Raw genomic sequence first — 17,516 nt, forward strand, 5'->3', positions numbered from 1 at the left:
TACCCCCTAGCAACGAGCATGACACCCAGTGCATGAAACCCCTGGCAACGAGCATGACACCCTGAGCATGAAAACCCCTGGCACCGTGCATGGAACCAAGAGCATAAAACCCCTGGCAACGAGCAGGTAATTTAAAAGTAATTAGAAGCCTTACTGTAGAACTTAATGTGTAATGGGCATTACGGTGTGTGGCATAATGTATCACGGACATTGCGGTGTGTGTCATAATGTATCAGGCATTACGGTGTGTTGTATACTATATCACGGGCATTGTGGTATGTGGTATAATGTCTCAGGATCATTGTGGTGTGTGTCATACTGTGTCACAGACATTGTATGTGCTATAATGTATCAGGGGCATTGCAGTGTGTAGCATAATGTATAACGGGCATTGCGATTCCTGTCATAATGTGTCACAGGCATTACGGTGTGTGGCATAATGTGTCTGGGGCATTACAGTGTGTGCATATTGTGTCATGTGCATTATTGTGTGTGGAATAATGTCTAAGGGCCATTGCAGTATGTGGAATAATGTATACTGGGCATTACTATAAGGAGGAAAAATGACAAATAATGTAAGGGGCATGAATCAGGATTATTTTTCTTTCCTGTGGTGGCCAACGTCTGGGCGTGCAGGTTGCAAAACTGGGGTATAAGGTAGTCTTTTCCTGCAATGCCAAGCCCTCCATGCAAAGCCACGCCCATTTCAACAAAACCACACACCCTTTTTGCCGGGCGCGCGCATTTTTCTACCTTTGCTAGTGCCAATTACGGGGGGTATGGGGGGGGGCGCCGAAGGATTTTTTGGCTTGGGGGAGAAAAATTTCTAGTTACGCCACTGCCTGTAGCACAGTACTTGATGGTTGAAATGAAGTTAAGGTGATTTGATGGGTTTGCTTTTTGCTAATCTTGGTTTTGTGCATTAAGATCAAACTCTTCGATCTTGTCTGTCCAGCAGCCTTGTATTTCTTGGAGATGCAACTTTGTAAACCTAAGCTGTACTACAGCTTTCTCTGACGTCCTAGTGGATGCTGGGAACTCCGTAAGGACCATGGGGAATAGCGGGCTCCGAAGGAGGCTGGGCACTCTAGAAAGATCTTAGACTACCTGGTGTGCACTGGCTCCTCCCACTATGACCCTCCTCCAAGCCTCAGTTAGATTTCGTGCCCGGCCGAGGTTGGATGCACACTAGGGGCTCTCCTGAGCTCTTAGAAAGTTATAGTCTTAGAATTTGTTATTTTCAGTGAGACCTGCTGGCAACAGGCTCACTGCAGCGAGGGACTAAGGGGAGAAGAAGCGAACTCGCCTGCTTGCAGCCGGATTGGGCTTCTTAGGCTACTGGACACCATTAGCTCCAGAGGGATCGACCGCAGGCCCAGCCTTGATGTTCGGTCCCGGAGCCGCGCCGCCGTCCCCCTTACAGAGCCAGAAGCAAGAAGATGGTCCGGAAAATCGGCGGCATGAAGACATCCTGTCTTCACCAAGGTAGCGCACAGCACTGCAGCTGTAGATGTCGACACGGATACTGACACCAGTGTCGACGACGATGAGTCAAATTTAATGCCCGTTAAGGCCATTCACTGCATGATTGAGGCAATGAAAGAGGTGTTAAATATTTCTGATTTACATCCAGGTACCACAAAAAAGGGTATTATGTTTGGGGAGAAAAAACTACCTGTAGTTTTTCCACCGTCAGATGAATTAAATGAAGTGTGTGAAGAAGCGTGGGCTTCCCCTGATAAGAAATTGGTAATTCCTAAGAAGCTACTAATGGCGTTCCCTTTCCCGCCAGAGGATAGGTTACGTTGGGAAACACCCCCGAAGGTGGATAAAGCGCTCACACGTTTGTCTAAAAAGGTGGCACTACCGTCCCAGGATACGGCCGCCCTTAAGGAACCTGTTGATAGAAAGCAGGAGGCGATCCTGAAGTCTGTATATACACACTCAGGCATTATACTCAGACCAGCTATTGCGTCAGCATGGATGTGCAGTGCTGCCGCTGCGTGGTCAGATAAACTGTCAGAAGATATTGACACGTTAGACAGAGACACGATCCTGCTAACAATTGACCATATCAAAGACTCAGTCTTATACATGAGAGATGCACAGAGGGAAATCTGCCGGCTGGCATCTAAAGTAAGTGCATTATCCATCTCTGCTAGGAAATGCTTATGGACTCGCCAGTGGACTGGAGATGCAGATTCCAAAAGGCACATGGAAGTTTTGCCTTATAAGGGGGAGGAATTATTTGGGGATGGTCTCTCTGACCTAGTTTCCACAGCAACGTCTGGGAAGTCAGCATTTTTACCCCATGTCCCCTCACAGCCTAAGAAGGCGCCATTTTATCAGGTTCAGTCCTTTCGGTCCCAGAAAAACAAGCAGGGAAAAGGAGGGTATTTTCTGTCAAGAGGCAGAGGCAGGGGAAAAAGGCTGCAGCAAACAGCAGGTTCCCAGGAACAAAAGTCCTCCCCCGCTTCCTCTTCCAAGTCCGCCGCATGACGGTGGGGCTTCACAGGTGGAGCCAGGTACGGTGGGGGCCCGCCTCAGGAATTTCAGCGATCAGTGGGCTCGCTCACAGGTGGATCCCTGGATCCTTCAAATAGTATCTCAGGGATACAGGCTGGAATTCGAGGCGACTCCACCCCGCCGTTTCCTAAAATCCGCCTTGCCGATTGCTCCCTCAGACAGGCAGGCGGTGCTAGCAGCGATTCACAAGCTGTATTCCCAGCAGGTGATAATCAAGGTACCCCTACTTCAACAAGGCCGGGGTTACTATTCCACACTATTGTGGTGCCGAAACCGGACGGTTCGGTGAGACCCATTTTAAATTTGAAATCCTTGAACACATACATAAAAAAATTCAAGTTCAAGATGGGATCGCTCAGGGCGGTTATTGCAAGCCTGGACGAGGGGGATTACATGGTATCCCTGGACATCAAGGATGCTTACCTGCATGTCCCCATTTACAATTCTCACCAGGAGTACCTCCGATTTGTGGTACAGGATTGCCATTACCAATTCCAGACGCTGCCGTTTGGACTCTCCACGGCACCGAGGGTATTTACCAAGGTTATGGTGGAAATGATGATACTCCTTCGAAAAAAGGGAGTTTTAATTATCCCATACTTGGACGATCTCCTAATAAAGGCACGATCCAAGGAACAGTTGTTAGTGGGAGTAGCACTATCTCAGGAAGTGCTGAGCCAGCACGGTTGGATTCTGAATATCCCAAAGTCACAGCTGGTCCCCACGACACGTCTAATGTTCCTGGGAATGATTCTGGACACGGCCCAGAAAAAAGTGTTTCTCCCGGAGGAGAAAGCCAGGGAGTTGTCTTCTCTAGTCAGAGACCTCCTAAAACCAAAACAGGTATCGGTGCATCACTGCACGCGGGTCCTGGGAAAGATGGTAGCTTCTTACGAAGCAATTCCATTCGGCAGGTTCCATGCCAGAATTTTTCAGTGGGACCTGTTGGACAAGTGGTCCGGATCGCATCTTCAGATGCATCGTTTAATAACCCTGTCTCCACGAACCAGGGTGTCTCTTCTGTGGTGGCTGCACAGTGCTCATCTTCTGGAGGGCCGCAGATTCGGCATACAGGACTGGGTCCTGGTGACCACGGATGCCAGCCTACGAGGCTGGGGGGCAGTCACAAAGGGAAGAAATTTCCAAGGACTATGGTCAAGTCAGGAGACTGCCCTTCACATAAATATTCTGGAACTAAGGGCCATTTACACTGCCCTAAGTCAAGCAAAATCCCTGCTCCTACACCAGCCGGTGCTGATCCAGTCAGACAACATCACGGCAGTCGCCCATGTGAATCGACAGGGCGGCACAAGAAGCAGGACGGCGATGGCAGAAGCCACAAAAATTCTCCGATGGGCGGAGAATCATGTACTAGCACTGTCAGCAGTGTTCATCCCGGGAGTGGACAACTGGGAAGCAGACTTTCTCAGCAGGCACGACCTCCACCCGGGAGAGTGGGGACTTCATCCAGAAGTCTTCCAAATGATTGTAAATCAATGGGGTCGTCCACAGGTGGACATCTTGGCGTCCCGCCTAAACAAAAAACTAGAGAAGTATTGCGCCAGGTCAAGAGACCCTCAGGCGATAGCTGTGGACGCTCTAGTGACACCGTGGGTGTACCGGTCAGTTTATGTGTTCCCTCCTCTACCTCTCATACCAAAGGTATTGAGAATAATAAGAAAGCGAGGAGTAAACACAATTCTCGTGGTTCCGGATTGGCCGAGAAGAGCGTGGTACCCGGAACTTCAAGAGATGATCTCAGAGGACCCGTGGTCTCTGCCGCTCAGACAGGACCTGCTGCAGCAGGGCCCCTGTCTGTTCCAAGACTTACCGCGGCTGCGTTTGACGGCATGGCGGTTGAACGCCGGATCCTGAAGAAAAAGGGCATTCCGGAGGAAGTCATTCCTACGCTTATTAAAGCCAGGAAAGAGGTCACAGCAACTCATTATCACCGCATATGGCGGAGGTTTGTTGCATGGTGTGAGGCCGAAAAGGCCCCAACGGAGGAATTTCAACTAGGTCGATTTCTGCATTTCCTGCAAGCAGGAGTGAATATGGGCCTAAAACTGGGCTCCATTAAGGTACAGATCTCGGCTCTGTCAATTTTCTTTCAAAAAGAACTAGCTTCAGTACCTGAAGTTCAGACATTTGTGAAAGGAGTGCTGCATATTCAGCCCCCATTTGTGCCTCCTGTGGCACCTTGGGATCTCAACGTGATGTTGAGTTTCTTAAAATCACATTGGTTTGAGCCACTAAAAACCGTGGATCTGAAATATCTCACGTGGAAAGTGGTCATGTTATTGGCCTTGGCTTCAGCTAGGCGAGTGTCAGAGTTGGCGGCTTTATCATGTAAAAGCCCTTATCTGATTTTCCATATGGATAGGGCAGAATTGAGGACTCGTCCCCAGTTTCTCCCTAAGGTGGTGTCAGCGTTTCACCTGAACCAGCCTATTGTGGTGCCTGCGGCTACTAAGGATTTGGAGGACTCCAAGTTGCTAGACGTTGTCAGGGCCCTGAAAATATATGTTTCCAGGACGGCTGGAGTCAGAAAATCTGACTCGCTGTTTATCCTGTATGCACCCAACAAGCTGGGTGCTCCTGCTTCTAAGCAGACTATTGCTCGTTGGATTTGTAGTACAATTCAGCTTGCACATACTGTGGCAGGCCTGCCACAGCCAAAATCTGTCAATGCCCATTCCACAAGGAAGGTGGGCTCATCTTGGGCGGCTGCCCGAGGGGTCTCGGCTTTACAACTTTGCCGAGCTGCTACTTGGTCAGGGGCAAACACGTTTGCAAAATTCTATAAATTTGATACCCTGGCTGAGGAGGACCTGGAGTTCTCTCATTCGGTGCTGCAGAGTCATCCGCACTCTCCCGCCCATTTGGGAGCTTTGGTATAATCCCCATGGTCCTTACGGAGTTCCCAGCATCCACTAGGACGTCAGAGAAAATAAGAATTTACTCACCGGTAATTCTATTTCTCGTAGTCCGTAGTGGATGCTGGGCGCCCATCCCAAGTGCGGTTTATCTGCAATACTTGTACATAGTTATTGTTAACTAAATCGGGTTATTGTTGAGCCATCTGTTGAGAGGCTCTATTGTTTCATACTGTTAACTGTGTTTCATATCACGAGTTGTACGGTGTGATTGGTGTGGCTGGCATGAGTCTTACCCGGGATTCAAAATCCTTCCTTATTGTGTACGCTCGTCCGGGCACAGTACCTAACTGAGGCTTGGAGGAGGGTCATAGTGGGAGGAGCCAGTGCACACCAGGTAGTCTAAGATCTTTCTAGAGTGCCCAGCCTCCTTCGGAGCCCGCTATTCCCCATGGTCCTTACGGAGTTCCCAGCATCCACTACGGACTACGAGAAATAGAATTACCGGTGAGTAAATTCTTATTTTTTCTTTTCTTTTTTTTTCTCCTGGATACGATTCTATGAGAAGCGACTCCTGAATATCAAATATATTAAATGCACTACGGTAGCGGCACCTGGCTTAAATCAAGGTTCATTACTTTCTCACACATGACTTCTTCATGTTTTGCTTAACAGATAATGCTACTGGAAAGTCTGTTTGGAGTTATTGGGAGTTTTGATAACATGGAGTTAAATTTATACAATTAGGCAACCTGGCGGGAACTAAGTGATAATTTATGTAATGATATGCAAAACTAAAACAGATTTAAACCATGATGTACATCGCTTTGTACATGAATATTTAGCTAATTATCAAACTGTGTATATCAGTGGTTCCTAAACTTTCTTGCATCACATTGCCTAAATGTGCGTACACACTGGCTGATCTATCGGCCTTTCTTTTGAACAGCCGCTATATCGTGGGTCCGTCGGCCAGTGTGTACGAGCGATATGTCTGTAAACTCCGTCGTTCACAGACATATCGCCTCAGCCCTGCTGCACAGCCAATAGACAATATATTGTTAGATATATTGGCACATTGGTGTGTGTGTATGGGCAGTCAGCCGACCGCCTATTCACAAGCTGCAGCAGCCAGCGGTGACTGACAGCTGAACTGGGCGGGCGTGTGTAAATGCCCGCCCAGTTCATGACATCTTTCCCCGACTGATCGTGCAGTGTGTATGCACAGCACACTGTCCGATCTGCCTATAGATATATCTGCAGATTCCCTCCTGGAATGGGTCATGTTGGGAGGTACTGGTTTTGCCTATCACTTTGACCATAAATAATTTGATTTGGTCCTGGACCACCAACCCGAGGCACCCCTGCATGTGCCTTGCAGCACCCCAGGGTGACTAAGCACACCGTTTGAGAAACACTGATCTATATTATAAACTACTTCTATCCATAGGAGCCAATTGTTTGTTCTCAGCGCTCTCTTCCTTCTTCTTTTTCACTTCCATGTGACTGAAAAATGGCATGCATAAAGATGGTTAATGAGAGCACAAACATTTGGTACTTAGCTTCTATACATTCTCTATACAGGTTCAGGAAATCCTGCCTTTATTTTTTATTAACTGACATTTAATGGTGATACACCTTCTGAATCGGTGTAGTATGGTATGCCGGCGGTCGGGCTCCCGGCGACTAGCATACTGGCGCCGGAATCCCGACCGCCGGCATACTGACTGCTGGGCGAGCGCAAATGAGCCCCTTGCGGGCTCGCTGCGCGCGCCACGCTATCTATTCTCCCTCCAGGGGGGTCATGGACCCCCATGAGGGAGAAAAGATGTCAGTGTGCCAGCGGTCTGGATTCCGGCGCCGGTATGGTGGTTGCCGGGAGCCCGACCGCCGGCAATCAGAAGACCACCCCTTCTGAACACATTATGCCACAACATGTTACTTTTTAACGAATACATATACAGTATATGTCAGTAAACACAAATGTAAACTTCAAAATTACATTACTTTGTGAGGAACCCGAATTGAAGCATATGATACTACTTGTGACGTATTCCTACATTAATTCTGTTAGTCACCATTTTTTTCCTTATATTTTTACTTTTGAAAGAATCTAATTTTTTTTTTTTCCTCCCAAAAATGGAAATATCCTGAGTCAGTTGTCTGAGATTAGCAGCAGCTCCAAGCGGCTTCTAGGGAAACTGGATGTGTCTCTGATCAGGAGGCTGACAGCCAGCGGCCATCTCATTAGGAGCTGCTATCTTAGTGCGTGGGACAGCAAGAGAAGCATGATCTGCAGAGTACGGGATATACTGGATGGGATGAGAGGAGTTTGGAGGTTCAGTTGGGAGACGGTCATTTTACCTGTTGTAATGACTGTTCGCTAGCCCCAGTGTGCCATACTTGTAGAAGTGTGTGCAGGACCTAATTCTCTCACCAGCTAAAATGAGCAGTGAGCAGAATCAGTTGTTAGGATAGGTATTTTGTGATTCATTTGGCCACCATAAAGAACAAAAAAAGACACTATAGGACAGAAACATATTATAAGGCATGTGTTTAATTGACCTATAATTAGATACATGTTTCTCGCATACTAATGGATTACATGCCAACTCTCTCTGATTGTCACAGAGATTTAATGAAATAGTGATGATGTCCTTGACTCACTGAAGAGTCTAGCAATCTAGCTAAGGCTTGCCCCAGTAGGCACAACAGAGTGATGATGCCCACCATTGAGGAAACACTGGGCAGATAAATAAGTATTTGTGCTGCAACAAAATGGCTGCTGCTCTCCTGCACACTTAATGGTTAGATCATGAGTGGCTGTATGATGAATTACAGGTGATTTGTGCCCAAGGAAGTGTGCTCCATTACAGGGTATGTTTGCTTCATTACAGGGGTTCTGTCCTGTATTACAAGTGTTGTGTATTGAATTACAGTTAATTTGTGATTAATTCCATGAACCTGGTTAGAAGGGGTCATTTAGGATGCTGAAGAATAGTAGAGTGCAGCATATCTGTAATGCACAGGCATGTCCATGATGAAACATTTTGCATTAGTGGTGTCATGGACTGAGGAACAAAATAATTGGCATTCTGTGCAGCCTCTTTCTGTGACCATTAGAGTTTATTGTAGGATAATAATAATATTGGGATGTTAACGTTTTATTTTCATATTGTGGAATAAATTTAGATGCTGGTTGTTGTTTTGTTATTTGCTAATATATTGGACCAGGTGGAAGTGTCTCTGCTCTCTTCCTCTCTACTTTCACCCCCGACACCTACCTTAGCCACACTTTCTGCACATGCATCTGTCGTACTTCCCTTGTACAGTTTTTATACAGATACATTCCTTATATTGTATTTGTGAGTTGTTTGTTGTTGTTTTTTATGCAAAATACCATGTAATATAAAAACTTAAAATGAAAAGGACACAATGTAATATGTGAATCTACCAAAAAGACCACATTCAGTATATATGCCATTTTCTGATGTCATATGCCTGTTTTTGTAGAAATGCTCTTGGTTATTTCTTTGCATCTTCTAATGCAGGCTTTCCCAACCACGGTCCTCAAGGCACACTAACAGTGCAGGTTTTAGTGATATCCAGGCTTCAGCACAGGTGACTTAATTAGTAGCTCAGTTATTTTGATTTAACCATCTGTGCTGCACCTGGACATCACTAAAACCTGCACTGTTAGTGTGCCTTGAGGACCGTGGTTGGGAATGCCTGTTCTAATGGAAAGCACAGATCAGATGTGTTAATACAGGACTAGGCATACTCATTCTTTCTTATTATGTTGATCAGTATTCAGGGAGAGATTTACGGTAGCATTCCTGGTTTATCGGAGTGAAACTTGCACATGAACTATTTTATACCCCTTTTCCACTGACATGAAAAACCCGAACATCCCCGCTCCGAGCCCGTATCCGAGTCTGGCTCGGGACTTTCCACCAGAACGAGGCAAAACGTCATCATCCCACTGTCGGATTCTCGCAGGTTTTAAGTTCCATATAAACATCCATGCGTCGCCACCATTTTCACCCCGGACTTGGAGAGTGAAGGAGACAGACCTCTGTCTCTCTGTGGGTGGTAGTGTCGGGTGGGGTCAGTGTGTGCTCTGTAGAGGTGCTGTTCCTGTCACTGTGTTGTACCTGTGCTGTTAGGGGTGCTGTCCTGGCTGTCACTGGTGTTTCATGTGCTGTTAGGGGTGCTGCAGCTGTACATGGGTGTTGCTGTCTTTGCTGTGTCTGCATTGGACAGGGGCACTGTCCTGTATGCTGTGAAAATACAGGGGTGCTGGCTGTAACAAATCTGGGGTGCAGTGAAAATAAATGTACACTGGTTCTGTCTTGTATACTGTAAAAATTCAGGGCGGCAGTTGTTAAAATAAATGCATACTGGTCATGTATGCTGTAAAAATACAGGGGTGCTCAGTGATTGCGCTGATCCAAAAAAAAAGTGGGTCCCAGGGACCCCTCACTTTCAAAAATTGGGGTCCTACCGTTCTTTTTCTGGGTCCCATCGGAATAGAGGTTCTTATTAATCTTAATCTTGTTTGGACATTACAAAAGTTTTGCAAGGTGGGGGGATGGGGGTGACAGTGCTGCTGGGCTGTGTAGCATGCAGGACACCCTGCACCAGAGCTGTAACTAGACATTTTGGTGCCCTAGGCATAAAGTGAATTGGTGTTCCACCTGCGAGATCGTAAAGGGTAGGCAGTGCGCGCCGAAGGCGCGCTGCAAAATGTAAGGGGCGTGGCTTCATGGGGAAGGGGCGTGACTACATAATAGTGCCAATTCACATTACACCACACAGTAGTGCCGCTTATACACATTGCACCAGGTAGAGCACGTTATACACAATGCGCCCGGTAGTGCATGTTATATACATTGCACCAGGTAGAGCACATATAAACATTGCACCAGGTAAAGCAAATATAAACACTGCACAAGGTAGAGCACGTTATACACAATGTGCCAGGTAGAGCACATTATACACATTGCGCCAGGTAGAACACTTAGACACACTGCACCAGGTAAAGCACATATAAACATTGCACCAGGTAGAGCACGTTATACACCTTGCGCCGGGTAGAGCACGTTATACACATTGCGCCGGGCAGAGCACGTTACACACAATGCGCCGGGTAGAGCACGTTATACACATTGCACCAGGTAGAGCACATTATACACATTGCGCCGGCCAGAGCACGTTACACACAATGCGCCGGGTAGAGCACGTTATACACATTGCACCAGGTGACCACTTAGGCACATTGTAGCCACCATCTCGGACCCCCAGTTGTCATCCCCAGACACAGTGATCACGGGTGTCAGTGGAGGGGGTGTCAGATGGGTGTGTGTATAATGGGCAGTGTGAACACGTTGTGGGGAGTGCGTATGATTGGCACTGTGTGAGTGTGTATAATGGGCAATGTGTGGGTATTTGGGGGGTGTATGATGGGCACTGTGTGGTTGGTGGGGTGCATGTGATGGCACTGTGTGGCTATGGAGGGTGTATGGAGGTTGTGGGTATATGGGGGTGGGGTAACTATGTTGGCCAATGTGTGCATTTGTGTTGGTGTATGCTGGGCACTGCCCTCACCCCCAGTGTTTGAATCGTTAGCTGCTGCCATCCCAATTGCCCATATGTTTATTACTAACATGAATCCTCCATGCCAGGGGCTGCTTGAAATTCTTCTCTGTAGCTCCTCACTGCTGTGGGCGGGATGTAGTAAACTCTTCTGCAGCATTAACTGGCTTTCTCTGCGGCCACCCGTCTCCTCCCCGTCCCAGTGCTGCTATTCGCTTCTACCCCCCACCACCGCGGCCACTCAGGACTCAGCGTTGTAAGTGCCGCGCCGAGCCTTGGAATCCACCGGCGCATGCCCCCGCATCCTGAGTGGCCGCGGCGGTGAGGGGGGAGAAGTGAATAGCAGCGCCGGGATGGGGAGGAGACGGGTGGCTGCAGAGAGAGCCTGTTAATGCCGCAGTTCGGGCCGCCTTCTGAGTACGGGTGCAGGAGCTGCATACGGGAGTGAAAGGCACCAACAGCTCCTCCCCGTCTACTAGTCCTCCCGGAAGCCCGGCTATTGGAGGGGTTTGAGAGGGAGACCTCGGTGTATACATGTGATTGGCCGCTGGACCTAAAAGGCACCACAGGATTGGCCGCTGGACCCAGAGACATCAAGAAGCCACAAGATTGGCAGCGGGACCCGGCGGAGAGATCAAAGGAGCTACAGGACTGCCTACAACGGAGCGCGTCCCCAGGGACGCACCCATTTTGTAAAAGCGAGTCCCCGATCCTCATTATGGGGTAAAATACGCGCTATAGCGCGTTTTTGCGATCACTGGGTGCTGCTGTTAAAATAATATTACACTGACCCTGTATGCTGTAAAAATTCAGGGGTGCTGTTGTTAAAATAAAAGCACATTGGTCCTGTATGCTAAAAAATACAGGGGTGCTGTTGTTAAAATAAAAGCACATTGGTCCTGTATGCTAAAAAATACAGGGGTGCTGTTGTTAAAATAAAAGCACACTGGTCCTGTATGTTGTAAAAAATACAGGGATGCTGCTGTTAAAATGTACACTGGCCCTATCTTGTATGCTGTAAAACATCTGGGGTGCAGTGAAAATAAATGTACACTGGCCCTGTCTTGTATGCTGTAAAAAATCTGGGGTGCTGCTGTTAAAATAAATGTACACTGGCCCTGTCTTGTATGCTGTAAAAAATCTAGGGTGCAGTGAAAATAAATGTACACTGGCCCTGTCTTGTATACTGTAAAAAATCTGTGGTGCAATGAAAATAAATGTACACTGGCCCTGTCTTGTATGCTTTAAAAAATGTGGGGTGCTGCTGTTAAAATAAATGTACACTGGCCCTGTCTTGTATGGTGTAAATAAAAACTGGGTTGCTGCTGTTAAAATAAAATAAATGTACACTGGCCCTGTCTTTTATGCTGTAAAATTATGCTGCCTATGCTGTATAAGTCCAGGAGGGCTGCTGTACTTGATCCTAGGTTTAAATGAAAGCCTAGAGCAGATATGAAACAAGCTTCAACATCACAAACAGATTTGTGAAAGATAGCCGCAAAGGTGGAAATGGAAATTGCTACTTTGACGAAGTGTTTTTTTAATAAAGTGGGGAGAGACCACATTTGTGGGCAAAGTCAGTGTAACTTGGAAGAGACTCAATCATAATCCAGCGCAACTGCTGGAGAGGTAAAAGTGATATTTTCTGCCGGAGCATTAGAGGTTCTTCTCAATTATTTCATGTTAGGGACTCACTCAAATCAATGACTCCAATTAGTCATCCTTAATTTTGATTTATTATTGCTGTTCCACATTTTGGGATTATTTATTTAGAATGTGCGTATTTGTTATACAGGGTTCTTTTCCTAAAGGCTGCGTAGGGTTATCGCAAGACCTCGCGGTGTTAGAAGAACAGAGTTTCAGTGATCTTGCATTGCATCAGCTTTCCATTGCACTGCAGCACTAGATGGGCCAGGAGCTCCTGTGCGGCACAAACAGTTACTGAATAAGGCCCAGTATGGAGTCTAATGGTAGCTTACAGCCAGGAAGATGTCTGGCTTGCCAGGCTGAGGCATGCTGTGGGCACAGAGGCTAGCATTGCTTCTGGCCCTCCTCCCACAGTCCTACTTATAGTATGAAATGATCTTCGACTGTAGAGTGGTAAGCTCCACTAGGGCAGGGGCTCAATAACAAAAAATTCACTGCACAGTCATGATTAGTACTGTACCGAATCCACCCGAACTTAACTTGCCCCATCCGGGGCTGCTGTGGGGGCTCAGGAGGGGCTGCTAAAATATCTAAGGGGCTGCTTTATTTAAAAATTAAATATGAAAAAAATAAACGACACAGATATACTCACGTGCGTGTAACTGGGACACACAGGTATGCTTACATGCGTGTAAGTCGGAGCTGTGAAAAATAAAAATAAGGCATTTACCCAAATATATGTATTAAAAATGCAATTAAAAATGGAAAAAAAAAGAAACCCACAAGATTTTCACAAAATAAGTCACCAGACTCCATGGAGGGGAAAATACCCAATCTTGATCCTGTGGTATACACCAGTTTAATCCCAACATGAAATCCGAGATTATCTTAATCTCTGAACATGGAGAAAGGGCTACAAATTCGGAGGCTTTGGCCCTAGTTTTTTACTTTGTCCAGTAATGTGATAATTATATATTTTCTTGGTTAAAGTCCTTTCTGTTCCACATCAATATACTGTAGGAGTGGAGGTGAAAGCCTGTGTGTTGTTCCTGATTGCGTGTGCCTCTCTAATTTTTAATCACCTTCTTGACACTGTCCTCTTCCTCTTGCCTCTTCTCATAATGTGAAAAGTCATCAAAGAAGGAGGTGGTATGTCTGTAGATAGCTATGATTCTTAGAACTTGGCAATCTTTTTCCAGGGGGCCCACCTGTCACTGAAATGATGGATTTATTAAACTGTGCATGTCGTGTTTAAACAACATAAGGGTGGGTGGGAGGGCCCAAGGACAATTCCATCTTGCACCTCTTTTTTTTCTTCGCATTATGTGTACTTTGGGGCCTAGTTTTTAAAACTGCCATCCTGTCTGCCACTGCAGTGCCACTCCTAGATGGATCAGGTGTTTATGCCGCCCACTTGTGTCACTTAGCTTAGTCATCCAGCGAACTCGGTGCAAGCTTTTGGCCTAAAAACAATATTGTGAGGTGTTCAGAATAGACTGGAAATGAATGTTATTGAGGCTAATAATACCGTAGGAGCAAAATTACCCCCAAATTCTGTGATTTTAGCTGCTTTTATGGTTTTTTCAAAAATCATCCAGATCCAAAACCGGAAAGGGTGGTTTTGGCAAAACCAATCCAGATCAAAACACGTGCAGAGATCCAGATCCAAGACACAAAACCCGAAAAGTGTCCGCTGCACATCTCTAGTTTTTGCACATCAATGAGCACCTACCAGGGATTTTTGTCAGTGGAAACTGTTACAAGTAAAAAATCCCTGGTAACAAGCAGGGTTTTTAGTGGGTCTTTCCTGGGTGAGCTGTAGTGGATACAGCACTTACCTGGGATTTTTATCCCGGGAATTTCCATAAGCCGCTGATTGGTCCCTCCTGGGCACTGGTTGCTGATGTCATCGCCCAGGGACCAGAGGAGACGCTGGGAGAGGCTTGTTTACAAATATTTTTTTTTCTTTAATTAATTTGTTCTAGAGGGGCTGTGCTATCACTATGTCCATCAAAGTGGCTGTGCTGTCACTGGGTCCCATCTAAGGGACTGTGCTACTGTCACTGTGTCAATCAAAGGGGCTGTGCTGTCACTGTGTCCCATCTAAGGGACTGTGCTACTGTCACTGTGTCAATCTAAGGGGCTGTGCTACTGTCACTGTGTCAATCAAAGGGGCTGTGCTGTCACTGTGTCTCGGGTTTTCCCTTATTCAGTGGAAATGGTGTCAACCTGGGAATAAAGTCCAGTGGAAACAGGGACATTGGCGAGTGAGACCAGGCAAAATGACGGGTAAAAAAAATCTGGATTAGACCCAGGATTTTGACGGAAAAGCAGTATGAGAGAGAAAAAAGAAAAATGTTTAATGACAGGGGTGGTGCTAAAGCAGAAAGTGGCTGGATTTATTGGAACCTTCTGTTACGTGCATTTTCATGTGCACCTGCCTTTCCTCCTAAAGTAAAATAGACTCATTTTACATTGTCCATTCCTTATAATAGATGGGCGTATGCACCTAGTAATGTGAAAAATGTGGATTTTGTACTATATTGCAGTCAAATATCAATAATTAAAAAAAAAAGAAGTTTTTGTATTTATAAATTGATAAATTATTTGGATAATCTTTTAAATCCGGCTGTCAAAAGAAAACGTGAACTGTTATTGATCCTTGAGGACCGCGTTTGGGAAACACTGATCTAGAACAACAACCAACATATTCAGAATGTGCGGAAGATAAATTATTTATGGATTTGTAACTTTATTAATTAGTAAATATTTTAATTTTGTTCACCCACCATGGCCAGGTTGTAATGAAGTCTGAGTTCGGCGGGATGACGGCTGAACTACTTTTTTTAAAGGGCAATCATGTACAAAGCTAAACCATGCCTATTGCATGATTGCCCCTTTACTATCGCACGGCTTCCGAACTCTGACTTCATTACATCCCGCCCCATATGTAATTTCTTGGATTTCATCTTCTCATTTATGTTCATACAGTCTGGTCAAAGGCCTTCTTAGTATTGGTGGACAGGAGTATCCCCTTGCTGTAGTTCCAATGTATCTGTTATAATAGTGTCCCTTCTCCCTGTAAAACTATACCAACTTGTTCTAGGGCAGGGGTAGGTAACCTGCACCTCTCCAGCTGCTGTGGAACTACACATTCCAGCATGCCTTGCCACAGTTTTAGAACATCCTAACAGCAAACCTGTTGTAGGGCATGCTGGGATGTGTAGTTCCACAGCAGCTGGAGAGCTGCAGGTTGCCTTACCCTGTTCTAGGGGAATGTTTGATTGGGGAAAAAAAGGGTTCAACCTGATGGCAAGTTCCACTTTTAGTAGAGAATTATCTTTTTAGATCTGTTAATGTCTAATCGCAAATGTATATTTTGAAAACTAGACAAATATTTGAAAACATGTAAGTGATGTATATATGATATACAACAAGCACATATGTTACAGATGTGGAGTTGGACGCATATTGGGGGTGATTAAGACCTGATCGCTGGGCTGCAAACTTTGCTCTCCTGCGTTCAGATAGTCGCCGCCTCTAGGGGGAGTGTAAATTCGCTGTGCAAGTGTGCAATCACATGTGTACGCAGAGCTGCAAAAATCCACTTTGTGCAGTCTCTGCGCAGCCCAGGACTTACTCCTACAGTTCGATGAGAACAGGCTGATCGGGGCCAGAGCTAACATCAGACACCCTCCCTGAAAACGCTTGGGCACGCCTGCGTTTTTCTGGACACTCACAATAAACGGTCAGTTACCAACCACAAACGGCCTCCTCCTGTCAATCACCTTGCAAACGCCCATGCGATCGGATTTTTTGTACCATCCCGTCACTGACCGGTGATGCCCTTTGTTCTTGTCTGACGCGCGTGCGGATTGCGGTGCATGCGCAGTTACTACTTGATCGCCCGCTGTGCAAAAGCGCACAGCAGCGATCGGGTCTGAATCCCCCCCCTTCATCCATTGAGCATTACAGAAAGTACTAACTAAGTCTGTTCATGTGGTGATAATACTCAGTCAGTCCTCCCCTAGATGGAATTACATTTTGACTGCATATGATGAGTGCATGAACAATAAAACGATTGATCAGATTTTGCAGTTAATAAAAGTGTAACACAGTGCCACTCCCCCAAGTACTGCGTGTGTGTCGTTATCATTTGACTTTGAATTGCAGCAACCTATTACGATAGTAAGATTTTGTTACTTGATACCTGAACACTGGTACAGTGTAATTTGTCCACATATGAATGGGCCAAAATACTCATTGATCTGGTTACTGTGAATAACTTCATCTGTGGGCGGCCTTATGGAGGAGAAGTTCCTGGATAATTTAACCTTAATAATTGTCACAATTTCTACTTTCAGGTACTTCATTTTGTGATACTGGAGCATACAGTAATTAAAGGTCTCTGTGACAGCCTTTGTAAAAGGTAAGACATATTCTTTGCCTCTCTTAGGCAACACAATTCCTAATTTGTACATTTTGGCATATTAGAGTGTGCACCTTTTATAAGGTTTAGGAATACAACAAAAATCTGTACATTTGAAGATATTCTTGGCAACACAGTTGGCGTAATGTTTAAAATGGCTGCCTCTCAGCACTGAGGTCTTTGGTTCGATTCACAGCAATGCCGTGTCTGTGTGGAGTGTTAGGTGAATTAGAAATCTACCCCTACCTGTACAGTTGCGTTTGTTGTCAGTTACAGTGCAAACTCTCAGACTTTATATGAAAGGTGGTAGAATGCTGTTTTACTAAACTTAGCAATATACAACAAATAAAATAAATAAATGAAAATCAACATAAAAAGCCATACATAAATTATCAAGTATGAAATATAACACATTATACAGCAAAGAAATATAGGTCTATATT

The 17,516-nt window shown here is 45.8% G+C and overlaps 1 protein-coding gene across 2 annotated transcripts in view; it reads left to right on the plus strand.

Moving 5' to 3' along the window:
- HIVEP3 (HIVEP zinc finger 3) overlaps positions 1-17,516 on the plus strand; it is a 255,814-nt gene that overhangs the window by 52,566 nt on the left and 185,732 nt on the right. For both annotated transcript variants that reach the window (XM_063954614.1, XM_063954616.1), the window contains exon 2: positions 17,009-17,073. The gene's annotated coding sequence lies outside the window, so the exon portion shown is untranslated. The remainder of the gene's footprint in view (positions 1-17,008; positions 17,074-17,516) is intronic.

This window comes from Pseudophryne corroboree, chromosome 2 (assembly GCF_028390025.1).
Source record: "Pseudophryne corroboree isolate aPseCor3 chromosome 2, aPseCor3.hap2, whole genome shotgun sequence".
Classification (NCBI taxonomy): Eukaryota; Metazoa; Chordata; class Amphibia; order Anura; family Myobatrachidae; genus Pseudophryne; species Pseudophryne corroboree.